The sequence below is a fragment of the Neoarius graeffei genome, chromosome 4, assembly GCF_027579695.1.
Source record: "Neoarius graeffei isolate fNeoGra1 chromosome 4, fNeoGra1.pri, whole genome shotgun sequence".
Taxonomy (NCBI): Eukaryota; Metazoa; Chordata; class Actinopteri; order Siluriformes; family Ariidae; genus Neoarius; species Neoarius graeffei.
Window position 1 is genome coordinate 36,238,720 of NC_083572.1, and position 21,289 is coordinate 36,260,008.

General features: G+C 42.1%; 1 non-coding gene across 1 annotated transcript; it reads left to right on the forward strand.

Moving 5' to 3' along the window:
• Positions 1-9,266: 9,266 nt before the first annotated feature.
• trnai-uau (transfer RNA isoleucine (anticodon UAU)) lies at positions 9,267-9,339 on the forward strand. The gene has a single exon. It is a non-coding gene; the product is annotated as a tRNA-Ile (tRNA).
• The last annotated feature ends 11,950 nt before the right edge of the window (positions 9,340-21,289 follow it).

Genomic DNA, 21,289 nt, shown 5'->3' on the forward strand with positions numbered 1-21,289 from the left:
AATCATGTGCAGCTGGAATTTCATTTGATCATTCAAAGGTTTGATAGTGAAAACAATCTTTTAGCTGTGTCATGGTGTAATGGCTAGCACCCTGAACTTTGAGCCCAATAATCTGAGCTCAAATCTCAGTAGAACCTCTGAAGCCTTTGTTTGTGGCTTCTGAACTCACATGTGTAGGTGCAGTTGGTCTTAAGTGATTGTTCTCATTAATTAATGCCATTAACTTTGGTGCTTAATAATAAATTACCAAACAGCTAAATTATGGTTTATTCCAAACTATTATGATCACTTACCATATTACATAACTCATATGCACCTTTAGAATTATTTTGAGATTGGGCTACTTCAAAAATATTGGAACAACAAATGAACACACAGTTTCAATAATAATGGAATTTATTATAACAAAGATAAAAATGGATAATCAGTTGAAATATATATACAAATGTGATATGGTGTTTGTGTGTGTGTTATCTGAGGTGTGGGGGGTCACCACGTGGGGGGTGACCACGTGTTTCTAAGTAGAACAAAAGAGCTAGCTTGGTAGCTAACTAAGGTGTGTTTGTGAGGCCTGTGTGTGTGGCCTGAACAAAAAGTTAGCATGGATTGCTAGCTAAGGTGTGTTTGTGTGTGGCCACGTGGCCTGACAAAGAGGTTTGCCTAGCTTGCTAATGAGACAAAAGAATTAGCCTTGTTTAGCTAAGGTGTGCTTGTGTGTGGCCTGTGGCCATGTGTTGGAGACAAAAGATTAGCCTTGTGTGGCTAAGCTAAGACAAAGGAAAGCTTGCTAGGTGTGTGGGTCACCACGTGGGATTTGAGAACAAAGGGGGGGTGTCGCCACGTGGGATTTGAGAACAAAGGATTAGCTCAGCTTTGCTAATTCACTAGCTTATAACATTCCTAAGTCCCCTGAAACCTTGATGAGGTCAGAATATGTGTAATAAGGAAATCAAAATGTTAGTAAGGGATAGAGAAGCATGCACAGCCTATCTATTAAACAATTGAGAGATTAAAACAAAACAGAACAATCATCAATTCAACATCCTAAGTGTTGACAGTGTACACAATTAAACCGTTCCTGAGTTTAAATTCACACTGCTTCATAAAACTAATTCCTAAGACTAGGTTTTGCCCAAAAACGCCAGTCTTACTTCAGTATCTCGTCTCTACGCGAGATTATAAGAAGATGTTCCGAGACTTTTGGAGTTTCACCGTTGTGGAGCACATGAGTCGCTTCCGTGGAAAGCAGAGGATTTCTTGGTCTGACGCGTGGTAGCTCGTGGTGGAAAGAAAGTCTCTGATCAGACAATGTGCACAGCTTTTTAAAATTAGAAGGATCCAGTCGCTTCTTAACTTTAAACTAAATTGCTTTGGGCTGCAGTTTTGTACGTACATATAAGGAATAACTGAAAACCGGTTGTAACTCAAGCTGAGTTTAAAATCGCGCGATCCAAGAATTTACCGTGGCCAAAGGTGAAAGGAAAGCGCAAAACTCTGGTTCTTGAGGAAAAGAAAAGAAAAGACATCTGTTCTTGGGTTTGCTCGGCGGAGCAAGCGATCCTCCTTGTGTCCAGACAGCTTGAAGTCCAAGACGGAAAGAGGAAGAGCGGAAACATGTTCGATTACTTATGCCTTCACGGAGGATGTGATGTTGGTGATCCCGCCCCGGCGTGAAGCAGGTCAACGCGGAAGTTGGCTGATGGGAAATGTAGTTTCTTAAAGAGATGGACTGAATGTACCTACACATGCACAGACTGTCTCAGCTGCTTGCTCCTTTCGGTTAAGCAAGCTGTCATGTCCCAAACTCTCTGTTTCGGTTAAAGTGCCAGTCTTCTGAAAATTACATTACCCCTGGGAATTATACCTGATAAAACTAGACATGCTTAATAGTTTACTGTCTAAATTGTATTTTAATACGAGACCGGGAACATGTTCTGTTTATTTGGTAAAGTTTGGCTCTTTGAGTCCGCCATTACACAAACGTGTTCCTGGTACGTTACTGTTCATTCAAAGAAGTGACATCATATGCAAAATGCTTAAAAGTTTGCTGGCATTTCTGGCTTCGTCTGTTTTGCAAACTGTAGCACATTTTCAACAATTTTTTTTTTATTCCGCAACAAAACTAAAACCAAAGCATGCCTCCTAAGGGGTGTGTCCTTCAAGGCTGTTCAAGTGTAGCCGTTAAAAAAAAAGCAGAATTTTGATCCGTTGTAGCCCAAAGTCGGCAGGACACTTGTGGAATGAATGGGTTTGATTTGTACCAACAAAGAGAGGCAACTTCAAGCTGACAGGACGGTTTGGTGTCTGCTCCATACATTTTTAAAAAGTTACATTTGTGAGGCAGATTCATATAGAAGGATTTGAGCGACATGGAGCAGTTCCTATGATCTGGAAACAAAAGTCAGATGTGCCATCCCAAAGAGCTCACCGCGCAGTAAGTGTCAAGCTTGCATTTAGCCTGTCACTCTTGGTGAGGATAAGCAGGGCGGCGGTATTCTTTTGGTCACAGCACATAGGTATTTGAACAGTGACCCAAGTGCTTTGCCAACTCATGTGGTCAGCATAAGACCTGTGTATGGTCAACGTTGCATCTCGCTTTGGTGCCTGGCTGTCGGTCTGGCCGAGCGGACTAAGGAGCAGTGTTCGACTCGCGGTATCCAGTGGAGATGCGTTCTTCAATCTTGATCCTGATGTTTGTTGAGTCCTGTTTACTGATGTTTGGGATGGTGTACTGATGCCATGCTGAACTCCAGTTTTGCATCTTAAGGTACTGAAACGGATGCCTTGATGTTCCCCTACGTAATTTTGAATGCTTACAAGTAAGTTTGAGATTCTCTTTGCCATACGATGGATGAAAACTGGTCATTGCAGTCCATTCTAGGGTTCATTTTACAACACTGGCTTTATTTAGCAGCACTGCCCACAGACAGTTGGCAGGTCGAGTCAAAGCACTGTCGTAAAATGTTTGCAGAGGTTGCTTGTAAAAGCATTGCCCAGAGTATTGCAATAGTTAGCCAAGCGCATGGCCCATGCATGAGGTCAACACGCCATGCCACCCCAAAATGTAGCTCCCTCCAGTCTCTTGCTGCAGCTGACAGCAATTTCACTTTGGCATTTTTTTAACTGACTCCTCTATTACTGACACTGTCTGATGTGCTAGGGGACAGTAGGGGCTCCGAGTGTGCCTCCTTCATGGCTGTTTTAGTCCTTAAATCATCTTCAGTGCTTAATGAAGCCCACCCAAAAAACTTTGTCAGCTTAGACTACACCATTGTTTGGTTCACGCAGAGATAATTACACCAAAACACCAGACCGATTAAGACACACTGCGATTGGTCAAAAGCTTGGAGCTTATTTGGGCATTATGTGTTGTCGGTTTTTATTGGTCACAAGCACGTGCTCATTGTTTACACTCTGGCTTCCTGCCGTCTCTTCACTGGGGTTGGATTTTGGCAAACGGAGGGATTTGTGGAGGGAGTTCTAGAAAAGATGAAATATGATAATGATGACAAATACATTCATCATGGTGATGACTGCTAGTAATTTTCTCTTTGTTATTGATGGATTATGCTCGTCAGTGACAAGTGTGATGAGTGCCAGTGAGAACCCTGGTTACACTACATTTAAATCCACTTGGCCAACATTGAGGGAATATTGCTCCAGCAGGTACAACAGTCTTTCAATCATCATTAAATCTACCTTGCTAACAGGGAGTGAAAGTGCTGACAAAGTGGATTTCAAGCAGGAGCGCAGATAGGATTTTTGACCTGGGGGGGACTGAGCTGTCAGCAAATGATTCCATTTTGTGTGTGTGTATATATATATATATACTACCGTTCAAAAGTTTGGGGTCACTTTGAAATGTCCTTATTTTTGAAAGAAAAGCACTGTTCTTTTCAATGAAGATCACTTTAAACTAATCAGAAATACACTCTATACATTGCTAATGTGGTAAATGACTATTCTAGCTGCAAATGTCTGGTTTTTGGTGCAATATCTACATAGGTGTATAGCGGCCCATTTCCAGCAACTATCACTCCAGTGTTCTAATGCTCATTGCCTCAGAAGGCAAATGGATGATTAGAAAACCCTTGTACAATCATGCTAGCACAGCTGAAAACAGTTTAGCTCTTTAGAGAAGCTATAAAACTGACCTTCCTTTGAGCAGATTGAGTTTCTGGAGCATCACATTTGTGGGGTCGATTAAATGCTCAAAATGGCCAGAAAAATGTCTTGACTATATTTTCTATTCATTTTACAACTTAGGGTGGTAAATAAAAGTGTGACTTTTCATGGAAAACACAAAATTGTCTGGGTGACCCCAAACTTTTGAACGGTAGTGTGTATACATGTTATTTCACCTCCCTCACTGCCATCACCAGGAACTACCTGCAGGCCAGGACAATGATAACATTTTAACATAGCCTATGGAAATCCAAAGTTTACACATTAACATCACGCACAGAAATTGCAAAACTAGTTTTAAAACCGCTAAGTTCCAACTGTTAAACATAGCGAGAGGCTGGGCTACGTGTGTGTGTGTGTGTGTGTGTGTGTGTGTGTGTGTGTGTAAAGTGTAAACCAGTGCATCCTGACTTTCTAACTATGCCTGTGTGTTGCGTGAGCGGCAGTCAGTCAACAACTCTTCGCAAAGTTTCCTTATGAAACAATATGCTCGCTGAAATTATGGCAGGGAACGCCAGATTAAACATTAAAACTGCCTTCTGAGCATTGTATCTACAGGCTACCACCGAAAGAAGGAGGCTACCAGAAAGGCATCTTTACTCCGTACGATTTTACTTTCACTACGACATTACTTTGAACAGACTATCAAAAAATTGCAAGGTGATATGATAAAGCACAGATTACTTACAGTCGTTTTGTTTTTTTTTGAAAAAACGATGCAATCGTTTTCTGCCTTTTGGCACCCTTCATCATGCCGTGTTGGGGTCCTGAACTAGAAGGAGCTGTCCCCGATATGCCTGTCAAACTTGTTGTGGGTAACCATAGCAACCAAGCTCGAGCTCACAACCTGTGCAGTCTGCGCAGTTGCAACTATGTATGTACTGCTGTGCACTTCAATAAACCGAATGGTAATTAGTCTTTTGATTTTTCCGTGAGGTTTGCCTTATGCAAAGAAAGACAGCATAAACATTTTTCCTCCCTATAAGTGGGGGGGGGGGACCGAATGAGGTGAATTTAAATCTGGGTGGGACGAATCCCCCCCGTCCCCCCCTCTATCTGCGCCCGTGATTTCAAGGTGGGAAAACATTGTCAGCACTGCTGTCCCAATGAATTTAGGAGGTAAAAATATCTATTTACAACACATATGAAAGTGCAAAATATAAAATAGTAATGTGAAACATGATACATTTGAACAATGCTCCATGTGAAAATGCAGTGCCATTCTCACAATTTGAGGCTGATCAAACCAAGCATCACCAAGTAATGTCTGCTTCCTCTTTTGGATTGGCATCCCATGGAAATCAATTTCCCACGATTGTGTCTTTGCTTGAGATATCCACTATTCCTTTGCAATTTATCATTAAATATGTGTGAAGTTTATTCCAAGCAAGTTTCAAAGAAATCCGATGAACTCTGGAGAAGGAGGTCAAAAAAAGATTGTAAAAAATATGTGAAAAATACACAAAATCCAAAAATGGGTGATGTCACTCAACCCAGTGTTAAAAATTTCCAGAATGATGACAGACATGCTTGTACCAAATTTTATGGATATCAAAGTAACTCTGTCCTGACCATGAAGACCCGTGCATCTGATTTCATGTCGCATCTCAAGCAAATTGATGGTCTGCCATTATGTCCTCATTTGAGATACAGCCCATTTAAAAACAAAAACGAAAAAAGGCTCATTTTTGCAAAAAACACAGTGGGCCAGTTAGCCTAACTGCACGTCTTTGGACTGTAGGAGGAAACCCATGCAAACAGAGAGAGATTATTATACCTACCATTATATTGGGCAGTATACCAATACTACAAAAAAAAAAAAACAGGAATGCAGTTCTATTGTACAAGCCCGATTCCAAAAAAGTTGGGACAAAGTACAAATTGTAAATAAAAACGGAATGCAATAATTTACAAATGTCAAAAGCTGATATTGTATTCACAATAGAACATAGACACCATATCAAATGTCGAAAGTGAGACATTTTGAAATTTCATGCCAAATATTGGCTCATTTGAAATTTCATGACAGCAACACATCTCAAAAAAGTTGGGACAGGGGCAATAAGAGGCTGGAAAAGTTAAAGGTACAAAAAGGAACAGCTGGAGGACCAAATTGCAACTCATTAGGTCAATTGGCAATAGGTCATTAACATGACTGGGTATAAAAAGAGAATCTTGGAGTGGCAGCGGCTCTCAGAAGTAAAGATGGGAAGAGGATCACCAATCCCCCTAATTCTGCGCCGACAAATAGTGGAGCAATATCAGAAAGGAGTTTGAAAGTGTAAAATTGCAAAGAGTTTGAACATATCATCATCTACAGTGCATAATATCATCAAAAGATTCAGAGAATCTGGAAGAATCTCTGTGCGTAAGGGTCAAGGCCGGAAAACCATACTGGGTGCCCGTGATCTTCGGGCCCTTAGACGGCACTGCATCACATACAGGCATGCTTCTGTATTGGAAATCACAAAATGGGCTCAGGAATATTTCCAGAGAACATTATCTGTGAACACAATTCACCGTGCCATCCACCGTTGCCAGCTAAAACTCTATAGTTCAAAGAAGAAGGCGTATCTAAACACGATCCAGAAGCGCAGACGTCTTCTCTGGGCCAAGGCTCATTTAAAATGGACTGTGGCAAAGTGGAAAACTGTTCTGTGGTCAGACGAATCAAAATTTGAAGTTCTTTATGGAAATCAGGGACGCCGTGTCATTCGGACTAAAGAGGAGAAGGACGACCTGAGTTGTTATCAGCGCTCAGTTCAGAAGCCTGCATCTCTGATGGTATGGGGTTGCATTAGTGCGTGTGGCATGGGCAGCTTACACATCTGGAAAGACACCATCAATGCTGAAAGGTATATCCAGGTTCTAGAGCAACATATGCTCCCATCCAGACGACGTCTCTTTCAGGGAAGACCTTGCATTTTCCAACATGATAATGCCAAACCACATACTGCATCAATTACAGCATCATGGCTGCGTAGAAGAAGGGTCCGGGTACTGAACTGGCCAGCCTGCAGTGCAGATCTTTCACCCATAGAAAACATTTGGCGCATCATAAAACGGAAGATACGACAAAAAAGACCTAAGACAGTCGAGCAACTAGAATCCTACATTAGACAAGAATGGGTTAACATTCCTATCCCTAAACTTGAGCAACTTGTCTCCTCAGTCCCCAGACATTTACAGACTGTTGTAAAGAGAAAAGGGGATGTCTCACAGTGGTAAACATGGCCTTGTCCCAACTTTTTTGAGATGTGTTGTTGTCATGAAATTTAAAATCACCTAATTTTTCTCTTTAAATGATACATTTTCTCAGTTTAAACATTTGATATGTCATCTATGTTCTATTCTGAATAAAATATGGAATTTTGAAACTTCCACATCATTGCATTCTGTTTTTATTTACAATTTGTACTTTGTCCCAACTTTTTTGGAATCGGGGTTGTAAAAATTGTTCTAATTATTGTTCTGAAATAAATGAGAAGACTTAAAGATGATTCCTTTACCTGTTTGTTCAGGTCCAAATGCTCTGTAACAGGAGCCATGTTCATCTATTGCAGATGAAGTTAGCAGTTCTCCAGAAAGTCCTTATATCAAAGAAAATCTGTTGCAAATTTGGTGTTGCTACCTTGAAAGTGTCACAAATGTCAGGACTGTTACGCGTTTGCTGTGACAAAACTTTAATGCTCTTAATTCAACAGCCATCTGCTTAATTTTACAGGTACTCTGATGGCTGGTGTTAGATATTCAACTGGTGGTCCAAATCTGAGAGTGACAGGTGTTTCGCAGTTGCTGTTGATAACCTTGTTGTCACACCAGCTGGCACTGAATGTGTTGACTTGTAACAAATTTGACTAATTTGTCTTTTTTACCAAATACATCATCACTGTTGCTTGAAAATTGCCCTAAATAATAAACCTGTGACCAGTTTCTCAATTCTACATTTGTTCTTCTGTTTTGCTGCTAACCATTTATGTCGCTAACACAGTGGCGGTGGGCTGAAAGCTGTTCAAAGCACTTCAAAACTGTCAGGAGTGTTACAGTAAAATTACTTATTGCCCTACTGTGCATGCGCTTTGCATTTTGGGGACTTGGCTATGTAGTTTACCTGAAGGACATGCCGCCTATACCAGGATATGTTGTTGGATGCGCTTTTTCTCAGTACACAATGGAGAAGTGGCATGTGTCAGGAGTGCAATGATTTTCGAGTTCCTATATATATCCTATCCAATCTTCGACAGTTGTGGAAGAGTTAAGGCTCCATAGCTCAGTGGTGAGAGCTCTGGTTTAGTAAATCAGGGGTTGTGAGTTTAACTTTTACTGGAGCCTATAAAGAGTTAATGAAACTGTCTCTGAATCTTACTTTTTTTGGCTTGGATGCTACCAGTTTTAGTATTGGGTGTAAACAAACCACAGCTGATGGATTCTCAATCCTCCCTGCCCTTCTCTTTCAGTAAACGATATGTTTTTTAAAAAAAATTATTAAAACAGAGAAAATGCAGTGAGAAGGTACATTCCAACATCCATGTAGGTAAACCTAGGCCAAAAATGGACATCATCACTCCAATCATTTCGAGCAATATTGCACACATCATAACCATAAATAAGCTAACGTCTGTCTGTATCTATCATTTGCTTCTCTCTGACTTAGAATCTCACTATCTGGTGTGACCCAGATGAGGATGGGTTCTCTTTTGAGTCTGCTTGCTCTCAAGGTTTATTCCTCATGTCATCTCGTGGAGTTTTTGGTTGTTTCTCAGAGACGAACCCTTAAATGTTGCATAAAAAAACCCCATCAAGATTGTTTCCCAGCAAAACAAGTCCGAGCCACTGATGTAAGTGGTTCTTGGTTCTAGACCAGCAAAGATTTGGTGGCACTCTGGGGCCAGTTTTCCTGACTGAGAGCTGGTTCTTTGGCTGTGGAAACTTCAAGAACTGGCTCAACATTAGACACCAGCTCAGAACCAGCCCTCAGGGGAAAAGTGGTGACTTGATGGACAAGTGGTATTTGAGCATCAGCAGAGGGTCCTCAAGGTTCTGCTTTGGGCTGAATCTACAGTAAACAGGGGGCTGCCTAAGGCTCTGTAGCTCAGTGGTTAGAGCACTGGTCCTATAAACCAGGAGTCATGAGTTCAATCCTCACTGGGGCCTTTAGCAGATGTTTTGAAATGAGAAAAATCACTCACTGTCTTTGTTCCAGCTCTAAGGTATCTTCATCCAGGCTGTGTTAAAAACTGTCAAGCAGGCAGTTTGTCTAGTTTACACTGTCTTGTCCTGTAAATGTCACATCTGTACCTTGTCTCCCATTTTATAAATAATATGACTTGGCTTTTCGATGACTTTTGAAATATTTTAAAACATTCTATTTGCATTTTTTCTATTTCAGTATGCTTGAAGTGAATGGTGGACCAAATCTGATACTTTTTTAAATTAGAAATTTAGCATTATTTTATATTGGAAATACTTCATTAATGATAAGTGTGGATGTAATTTAAAGGTCCCATGGCATGAAATTTTCACTTTCTGAGGTTTTTTGACGTTAAAATGAGTTCCTCTGACCTTCTTAAGTCACCCCAGTGGCTATAAATGTCATAATGTGTAAACCAAACTATGCCCACCCTTTGTCAACATTTGAGAATGGCGCGTCAAAATGGCGCATTGATAGGCTCTTCCCTTTACTACGTCAGCAAGGGAGATGATCCCCACGCCCCCCCTCTGGATTCCCACCCACTGTATGGATTGCCCGCCCAGCTCAAAAGTTGCCACCATAGATACGTCACTTCAATTTTGTAGTGAGGAGACCATAGAGGACACAGCAACATGGCACCACCTAAGTGAGTGAAACATGGAAATTGCGCTGTACATGGATGTGACAACACAGAAAGGAGTCTGTTTTTACTGCCGACGGGAGAGCCCCTGAAGACGCAGTGGCTTAATTTTATTTACTCCAATAATACGCCGTCGAGTCTACCTAAGACGGTGTATGTTTGTCGGAAGCATTTTCCTGATGAATGTTTCCACAACTTGGGACAGTACAGGGCAGGTTTTGCACATCAAGTGTCACTGAAGCCTGGGTCCGTACCAAGCATCCCTGCCGCATCAGCCACAAACACCGAACAAGTAAGTGTATAACTGTTAAGTCATTTTGCCGTGTTTTAAAATCGGTGCGTTAGCCTTGCAATGGCTACATTAGCTGTGCAGCTAACCGCTTCCTGCAGTTAGCCAGGTACTCTGTACAAAACCAAAAAGCATGCTGCATGCTCTGTTAAACTGAGTTTAATCTGGAAATTGACTGTAACTTATGAGCTTATGTTTGACTATTGCTCTGCAATGCATGTCTTCTGTTGGATAAGCGATATGTTGCTGTAGTTGCTGCTTCTATCCTCTTTGGTTATGGAGTGCGTGTTCAAGCCTAGGGTATTATACGTTCGTAAACTACCACTCCAAACACTCTCACTCTCTGTTCTCTGTGTCACGTTGAGTTTACGAAAGGAGTCCGAGGGGTCAAAAGCGAAAGCTTGGACTGTTGCTTGACCTGCCATTGCTACTGTTCACACACAGGTAGCATGCCCGCAGCTTGGTCAAGCCCCTTCCCCTCCCCCCATGGCCCGCCCCCACCCTCTACCCTTCCCCGCCTCCATGCTTCTCATTAGCAAAACGACACACTGGGAAAAGGGCTGAAATGGGGCTTTCTCCCAGGAGGCTATATCTACGTGCCAAGGGTTCATTTCGAGAAAGGCTGCGGATATAACATCCGGAAACCTCCACGAGCCCATTTAAAGCATCAACAAACCACCATGCCATGGGTCCTTTAATATAACCACATTATTTCTAACCATCAAAAACATAATTTTTGACACTAAGAGCATGTTTGTATCTTTCTGGAAGGCAAAATTACATGTTTTTATTACATTTCTGGCAGCCATATTGAATTACAAGATGGCCACCAGATAAAATCCTTGTTGGTAGATGCCAGAACATCTTTTGAACAAAAAACGTAGGTTTAACCACAACTTTTATGGGATAGATTGCTCCAGGAGTCCATACATTTAGGTGTCAAGATTGTCCAATAGTCAGTTTCAAAATGGCTGCCAAGGGATAGTCAGAGGCATTTCCAAAGATGCCAACCATGATATTTCTGTCTCTTAGGAACCATTTTAACTAAAAAAAACATGGTTGGCAGCTTTTACTCATACCGTAGATGTGCAGGGGGTTGTAATACCATTTTTTTGCTCCAGACTAACAGGCCATGAAGCAGTGTGTATGACTGGCAATTACTATTATAATACTGGCCACTAAGCGGTGTGTATGATGGGCAATTAGTCTAACACTGGCCACTAGGCAGTGTGTATGACTGGTAATTACTATAGCACTGGCCACTTGGCAGTGTGTATGACTGGTAATTACTATAACACTGGCCACTAGGTGGTGTGTATGATGGGCAATTACTCTAACACTGGCCACTAGGCAGTGTGTATGACTGGTAATTACTATAACACTGGTATGGTAGCAGGCACGCACAGGACCGAAACCATCAGAAAACAACTTGATGAGTTTCTTTATGCATCAACACTCTATGTCTATGGGGCTCCACTCACGCGGATCAAGAACGCACACCAATGCAGATAATAGTATAAAGTCCGTGTGGACACAAAAGAAGGCATCGGTGCAAATGACATCACCTGTGCAGTACCGCTGACCTGTAAATCAAAGTCCTTCCCACACCATGTGGCGCAGTTTGGGATTGTTCCAAAAGGCACGGATGGAGCAGAGATTGCAGCTCGACATTTGTTGACTGCCAAGTTCAAGAAAACAAGCACTGTTTCTGCCTGGGGACCATTCTCGTGGTAACCACTACAATACAGAAACCACGCGTGTGTTAGCTCTTGCTTGGGCCTCAAGAAGAACACAGATCACACTTAAAGAATTGTCACGAGAATAGGGGCACGGCCTTGGCATCGCAGATATGAGCTGGTGGTCGAGTGTGACAAGGTTCAGCATTGAAAAGCGCTGCAACAACATCACGGGAAGAAATCAAATGCCTTGTTTGGACGCGCCAAGGAGGTGACTGAGGACTGTTCCTTCCGCTTTCCACGAGCAACATAAACAGTTGTTTGCAGGTTTGAATGACATCAGTTTGCCCCTGCATACGTTCGACCCATGAAGTGGTGAAGAACACAGGCTCCTGCGTGTTTTCCTTTCGTTGGCAACAAGCGACAGACAGGTGTATATTTCTCCACAAACAAAGAACTGTAGAGTCCCTGTGTAAGATTTGTTCAGCAAATGTGTCCATACATTGGCTGGTCAAAAGCAAATACTTGCTTCCCTAGTTGGCATGGACAGAACAGAGATCACAGCTCAGCAGTCACTGCCAAGTTCAGTAAATAAATCCCCCCACTGTTTCTGCCCGGTTTCAAGCCGGGGACCGTTCGTGTGTAAGATGAACGTGATAACCACTACACTACAGAAACCACAGCTCTTGGGCTAATCAGCTGTTGTCTGCACCTCAAATATAGAAGCAATGGCACTTACACATTTGTCCCCAGGGTAGGCACGCCACGTTGGTGGTATAGTGGCTAGCATAGCTGCCTTCCAAGCAGTTGACCCACGTTTGATTCCTGGCCAATGCACACCCTTTAACGCTTCGTTGCTCTGATGAAAGGCAGAGAGCATGGTGAGGCACTCAGGAGGAAACAGCAGGAATGGAACGGTTGCTTGTCACTGTCTTGCCAAGGAGGTGACTGAGGGCTGCTCCTTCTGCTTTCCACTCGCATTTCATGTAGTTGAATAGCATCGGTTTGCACAAACCTGGGTGTGTTTGAAGGACACGGGCACCTGCGTGCTTGTCTTTTGTTGGTGGCAAGCTGCTTCTTTGCATATTTTCCACAAACAGAGAACTGCACAGTCACTGTTTTAGAGTTAATAAGCAAATGTGTCTGAATGTTGGCTGGCAAATACTTGTTGATACATGATGAAGCATTCCAGAGTCAATGCCACTTTGCAGCGTTCTGATGCCGTGTGCAGCCCTGTTGACCTGACCTCACTCCGTAAACGAGCAACGAAGTGGTATTTGAGAACACCACCTCCTTGTGACGAATCGCAATGTCCATGTTTCCACAGTCAACAGAAATGTACAGTAGATAATGCTTGATTTTGTTTTTAAAGCAGCCGTCTTGGACCTTGATGGAAAGCCAGAGAGGCAGGGAAAGTTCAAATGAGGTTTTGTCCCAATGGTCGTCTGCACGTAGGAGAACATGACGATCACTAATCTACAGAAATCAATCTGGGGGGCAATTACTAAAATCATCGTATCTCTGCAACCATATATATTTTTTTCAAAATTCCAAAACCTACGATCTTGTGGTGTCCCTTTACAGAGAGCTGATTTTAAGGTGAATTGAACCTTTTTGAAATTTAAACACCCCACCAAACACCTCCATATCGTTTTTTTTAAAGCTTGCTGCATATGAAATGTGCAATACATACAGCTTCATTTAAAAATATATCCTTTTGCTGTGTGAACTTGTGTGTCTCCACTGTACCTTCCTCCTCCAATTTCCCGTGCTTGGCTGCATGCGCGTTCCCTACATTCACATGGACGCGCACAGATGCACAGAATGTGCACCTGATATTTAGGGACAGAAAGCTGCCTACGTTGATGCACTTTGAAGTAGAAAAACATCCACTTTATTCCTGATATTATCAATCTAAATTAACCATTGGCTATTTTCAGGGTATACTATCTTTACTTTTAAGCTCATGGTGATTTTAGGGTCATCCATCTACATGCTATAATGATATAATCTATGGTTGTTGTTCTTTTTTTCAGGACAGTCTAGAATGCACGAATGGATGCAATTTGGACGCATCAGTCATATTCCGCAGTGCCAAATACATTACTGTTTCTGAAATGTGATCAGGAAATTTTACTGGGTGTTGGGGTTCAACCCCAGTCAGAGACCCCGATTCCTTCGTGGACCCCCCTCGGATCCAAGGACGAATGAACAGGACGATAGAAACAGACAGGGAACACCAGAGAGTTCACATGCCAGTTTATTCGCACAGTCACTTCGTCAAAATGGAAACATTCTTAGAAACATCTTATAGTATCTCTGTGTTTATGTTTTGTCTTCATGTGTGTGTGTGTGTGTGTGTGTAATGGGTGTGCGTCTATGTAGAAGTGTGTAATGATCTTGAATCAATCATAATATAATAACATATTTCTGATGACAGTAAGGTACAGATAGATATCAGAGTCTCGGCTTATGATCAATATTATGGTTAATATTCATGGAATAGCATGGAATGTCTAAACACAGATAATGTCTAGTCTATGGAGTCTGTTCAGAGAAGGTCAAAGACACTAGTTTGCACAGAAAGGATCTTAATAATTAACATAATTTCTTAACACATGAATGTGTGTTAAGTCAGTAAATTACATCTTGATTTCATCAACATAAGCAAAATAACAAATAACAATATGTCTTTAATAATGCTAAAACAAAGAATGTTATAAGAAAATAAACATAAAAATAAGAACAACTTAAACATAAGAACAATGAGAATATGTCTGAAAGAGAGAGAACAATTAAACAACTAACAGGATTAAACTCATAACTAAATTAGGTTAATGCTTTTAAACTAAAAACCCTTAGAATCATAAGAGCTTAACTATAATTATAATGTCATTATGAAACTAATCTAAAACTATAAAACTAACATTAATCACGGAATGCATTCATTAATTACGGGATCCAAATCACTACCATAGTATATTTCAAGCTTTTAAGAAGCTATAAACCTAAGTTTCAACTAAACATGAATTAACATAAACATGAACCTTAATTCTACCATTTCAGAGTGTGTGTGGGTCGATCTGACACCAAAACAGACCATGGTGAATCTTTCAGACACCTCTCTGAATGAATACACATTCATATCAAAAAATAAACAAAATGTTCCCAAACAATGTCCAGCCAAGACAGAAGGTCATTTTTAACTGAAGCTTAAGTTAATCCTTAATTTTGTCACCATTTTAATAAATTACTGCCTTCTTGGTCAAAAATAATACTTATATAAACCTAACACTGGGGCACAGCAGATATATACTGGGGCACGTGTCCCAGTAAAATGGGTCTGGTGATGCCGATGGACAACTCATAAATTCAAGCAACAGGCTAAATGCAAGCTTGACACTTACTGTGTGGTGAGCTCTTTGGGATGGCACTTCTGACTTTTGTTTCTAGATTGTAGGAACTGCTCCACGTACCAGACATCGCTCAAATCCTTCTATGTGAATCTGCCTCACAAATTTATCTTTTTCAAAATGTATGGAGCAGACACCAAATCGTCCTGAAGTTGCCTCTCTTTGTTGGTACAAATCAAACCCATTCATTCCTCAAGTGTCTTGCTGACTTTGGGCTACAATGGATCAAAATTCTGCTTTTTTTTTATCAGTGACACTTGAACAGCCTTGAAGGACACACCCCTTAGGAGGCATGCTTTGGTTTTAGTTTTATTGCGGAATAAAATAAATAAATAAATAAATAAATATTTTTTTAAAAAGTTAAAAATGTAAAGCAGACGAAGCCAGAACTTTCAAGCATTTTGCATAGTAGCCTAAATGACCATGCTGCTCCATAATGCGAGTGGTAAGATGGCGGTCAGATTGTTTCACTCCAAACAGTGCTCCAAACATGATTTACCGAGGCTAGTGGAGCTCGTGGACACATTGCTTATAAATTGTTGTAAACAACTCTAAAGATGCCGAGTGTCAGGCATTTGGGTGTAAAATAAACCTGGTCACTGATCATTTTATGTGACATGCTTTTGTTTTTATTCACGGAAAAAAGAGATCTTTGTAGACAGCAAGAATCACACTGTGATGACAACAGGATTGTTTACTAGTATCTGTGTCAGTACTGAACATGCATTATCTAGCTGAGTAAGCTTTAAGAAGAAGCCTTTATTTGTTTCACATACACTCAAGCACAGACTGAAGCACACAGTGAAATTTCTCCTCTGCATTTAACCCACCTGAAGCAGCGAACACACACAAGTGAGCAATGAGCACACACACATACCCACAGCAGTGGCAGCTATGTTACAGCACCCGGGGAGCAGTTGGGGGTAAGGTGCCTTGCTCAGGGGCACCTCAGCCCAACCTCAGGCCATGGCTCCTATATACTTAACCACATGTCTTTGAACTGTGGGGGAAAACAGAGAACCCAGAGGAAACCTACACAGACACAGGGAGAACATACAAACTCCACACAGAAAGGCCACCGTCAGCCACTGGGCTTGAACACAGGACCTTCTTGCTGTGAGGAGACAGGGCTAACCACTACACCACTGTGCCACCCTAAATGCTGAAATGCCCCCCCCCCCCCCCCCAAAAAAAAAAAAAAAAAAAACATTAGGAACCCATAGCCACTGACATAAGTGGTTCTTGGTTCTAGACCAGCAAAGGTTTGGTGGCACTCTGGGACCAGTTTTCCTGGTTGAGAGCTGGTTCTTTGGCTATAGAAACTTCAAGAACTGGTTCAAGATTAGGAACCAGCTCGGAACCAGCCCTCAGTGGAAAAGTGGTGAATTGGTGGACAAGTGGTATTCGAGGATCAGCAGAGGGTCCTCAAGGGTCTCCTTTGGGCTGAATCTATGGTAGAAAGGGTACTGTCTAAGGCTCTGTAGCTAAATAGTTTGAGCACTGGCCTTGTAAACCAAGGGCAGTGAATTCAATCCTCACTGGGGCCTCTGACAGACCTGAAGGGAGAAAGATTATGTCTCAGGTTCTGATCTAAAAATATTGGGACCTGAGAGAAGTGGTGCTTGTGAGTTCTTGCTGCTGAGGAAGGAGAAGTTTCTTCAAAACATGTTACACTCAAGCCTCTATCATTGAGCCTTTGACACCATCAACAAAATTACTTCAATTAAAGCTCAAAAGGATTCTTATCATACTGTCAATATTTGTAAGTTCCTGGTTACACAATTCCAACTTTTGACTAGGTAGCACTAGGAAATTCGGGACAAGAACTCCATAAGATGTACATGGAAAAAGCATGAGATTGAGAAAATTACAAGTTAAAAAAGACAAGAAGACAGAGTCATCTATATCCCCCACCCTATATACCAAGTTTCAAGATATTATTTGTCACATTTTTCAAGTCCTGTTGCAGGAAACCAACCCTACCTCTTTACACTAACCTCAGCAGCCCATGGCATAAGCCCACCAGACCTTTGGTCCAGGTGAGTGTAGCACACTTGAAGAATCACAGCGTGCTGGGGGGTTCATAAGTTGTTTATTGCGCCTGTTACACAAACACACAGCAATATTTTTTTCCATCATGCGCTCCACTCTTTTTCTCCGTCTGAAAACAACAAAATCACAACACTTAGTTCCGCCGACTGAGAGCGACTCAAAATCACTGCACTCCCCCTTGTGGTGAAACACTACCACTGCACTACCTACTTCGGAGCTGCGACGACAAACCACAAATGAACAAAAGCAAACAAACATCAAATGTGTGTGGGGGGGGTCCCTTTTAAACCACTTTCCTACACTATCCCCTCCAAAATGTAATGGCGTCTCAACATTATGAGGTTAACAATTCACATTATGATGTACAGTCCACATGTGGTATTAATGCACCGCATCAAGAAAGTTCATGTCTATGAAGGAGTCAGAGTTCATCAATGTCCATCTAGATACAAAACTGTAACCAGTCTATCACATGACATCCATCTCCTGTTAATGTCACATGTTTGCAGCAGATATTATTGTGCACGATAATAGTCCACGGGTCCATCCGCCATAAGCACGGGTATCTGCATCTTTCCTGAGAGTAAGGTTGCTTTACATAGTAATGGCCTTCTGTCTAAACCAACATGTGGTACAGTTTCTAAGCACATTCACCTCATTGTCTGACATCTTAAACAATAACACTTCTATGTGAATGAACTGCATAATAATACTGCTTAACTGCACCTCATCTAACCTCTAAAGTCTGAACTGAGGAAATTACACATTCCATGTTCTCTCCACAACTTGCCTTCTACTTAACTATATGACATAGTAGGCTGTCCTAACCTATGATAAGTGAACATCATTTTTGGCTTTCTTGCTCTGAAAGGATACTTTTTCTGTGCAGCAGGATGATCAGGTTCTTCTTCTTCTTGATCACTGGATGCAGATTCAGGAGATTGCTCTTCACTCAGAGTGTATGGTATCCCAACGTGCTGCTCTGGTGTCTCAACTTCATCCTCTTGTTCCTGCTGTTGACTTGCACCGTCCTCTTCATCATGATCCTCTGCTACTGCTCCCATCGTGTTTGGATGGAACTCCTGTGCCTCTGCCCTGAGAGCACTTTTCACTTGTCTGCTGGGTCTTTGTTGTAGTCCAGTGATAGATTTCCAGTTATTCTCATCCTCATTCCCTGAACTATATTCCCCTTCCTCGTGTCTCTGTTTACTGTTTTTTTTCCTCCATTTTTGTCTGGTTCAGGTGAGTCCACTGCTTCAACAGGGAGAAAGTCACATGGTAACATAAGATTCCTGTGCATGACTCTGACATGCCACTTTCCATCTTCTGGCCTGAGTTCATACACTGGGCTGTCTGGGTGTTTCCTTTGTGTGACAACATAGACTCTATCCTCCCAGAATGATCTCAGTTTCCCAGGACCACCTCTTTCATTCAGGTTTCGGACCAGCACTCTGCATCCATGCAGCAACTCTGCACCATAAACTTTCCTGTCATAAAGAGCTTGACCTCTCATTCCCTCTTTACAGGCCGATTTGGATGCCAGCTTGTAAGCTTCTGTCATTCTCGTCCTCCATTTCTCAGCATAGTCTTTGTGAGATGAGCTTTGATTTTTTCCTGTGAGGCCAAACATGAGGTCAGTGGGGAGTCTTGGGTTGTGACCAAACAGGAGAAAATAGGGTGCATAGCCAGTGGCCTCGCTGCATGTGCAGTTATAAGGGTGGACCACTTTTGCCAGTGAGGATTTCCAGTCTGCCTTAGCAGTCTCAGGCAGGTTTCTGAGCATAGCCAAAAGTGTCCTGTTGAACCTTTCCATCTGGCCATTCCCCTGTGGGTGATATGGCAAAGTCCTTGACCCCCTCACTCCACTGTATTCCTCTAGTTTAGTGAACAACTTGTTTTCAAACTCCTTGCCCTGGTCATGATGGAGTCTTGTGGGGAAACCAAACTTTAGCACAAAATCTCCATATATCTTCTCTGTGGCTGTTTTAGCTGCTTTATTGCGGCAGGGATAAGCCTGGGCGAAACAAGTGAAATGATCCATCACAACCAGGATATATTCATATCCTCCCTTACATTTCTCCAGGTGCAAGAAATCAATAGAAACCAGCTGAAAGGATAGGTGGTTATGATATTTGTGAGTGGGGCTCTAGTTGCCCTGTTAGGACGCCTGTTTTTCAGACAGCTGCAGACTCGTGTGATGTAATGCTCAACATCCTTTTGCATGTGAGGCCAGTGAAAGTGGTCTCTGATGAGGTTAATAACCTTCTGTACTCCAAGATGGCCCATATCTTCATGGAGTTCTTTGTAAACCTGTTTATGATACTTTTGAGGCAGAAGCAGTTGTGACCTGCTAGCAGTTTTCCTATACAGCAGCCCATCATCACCAAGATGCAGTTTCTGTCTTTCTCTTACCAGAGCTGCTATTTTATTATTCTGAGGTCGTCTTATACTCTTTGGCCATTGTTTTGATGTCACATGATTGAGCACCACTCCAATCACGGGATCCTCTTTTTGAGCCTCTCTCAACACTGTTTTAGGGATCTCCCTCATTGAGGTCACCTCATTATTCTCCTCAACTAAAGCAGTGGAAATGGTTACTGGACAAAGCCAGGGGTCACTTTCTTGTGCATTGACAGTTACAGCCTGCGTTACACTGTTCATCACATCGAGCTGCACATCTTGTGTGCATGTTGACATGTATTTTTCCATGTCCAAAGGCATGCATGACAGACCATCGGCATCCCCATTAGCTCTGCCAGGGCGGTACTTGATGGAGAACTGAAAGTCAGCAAGTTCAGCCACCCACCTGTGGGTAGTTGCATTTATCTTAGCTGTGATGAGTACATACATGAGAGGATTATTATCCGTATAGACTGTGAATGGCAGTGAATAGAAAAGATAGTCTCTGAACCTCTCACATATGGCCCATTTCATAGCTAGAAATTCTAATTTTCCAGAGTGAAGGTCGTAGTTCTTTTCTGGGGCTGTCAAAGTCCTTGATCCATATGCAACCACTACCAGCTTTCCCTGCTGTCACTGATAAAGCACTGCCCCAAGCCCTTCTTGTGATGCATCACAATGTAATATGAAACACTGTTCAAAGTCAGGATACCCTAACACTGGTAGCTGGGAGAGAAAGTCACTTAGCTGGCATCTCTTGATGATGATGATAGCTAGTATCTCTTGATGTTCCGCAGACCATGTGATAGGATGAGATGATGGTAACTGTCCTCCACCTTTTTATTTCTTTCTGGTGTGTCTGATTTCTTTGTACTTTCCCTTTACTGGTTTATCTGAGGAGAAGAGATCATAGAGAGGCTTTGCTATTCGGGAGAAGTTTGGGATGTAACTGCAATAATATGATATAAACCCCAGTAGCTTCCTCAACTCTCCTATTGTGGTCGGTTCCTGCTGCTTCAGGGCCTGCACTGGAGCAATGTCTGCAGGGTCCATTGTGTGACCATCTTTGGTGACCAGCCTCCCGAGAAATCTCACCTGATTTTTGAATATTTCACATTTTCTGGGAGTCAGCTTGATCCTGTGGCATTGATAACTGTGCAGCACACTCCTCAAATGGTTCAGGTGATCCTCAAATGCCTGAGAATGGAATAAGTTGTTGTCCAGGTAAGGCAAACATATTTCGTCCCTGAGGCCTGTCAAGCATTCCTCCATTGATCACTGGAACTCTGCCGGTGCAGATGATAACCCAACAGGGATTCTCACCCACTCATATAGACTCCAAGGTGTGATAAATGCAGTGAGAGGATGGCTTGACTCTTCTAGAAACCCCTGATGATAGGCCTTCCCTTGGTTGAGAAGCGAAAACCAAGAACTCCCTTTCAG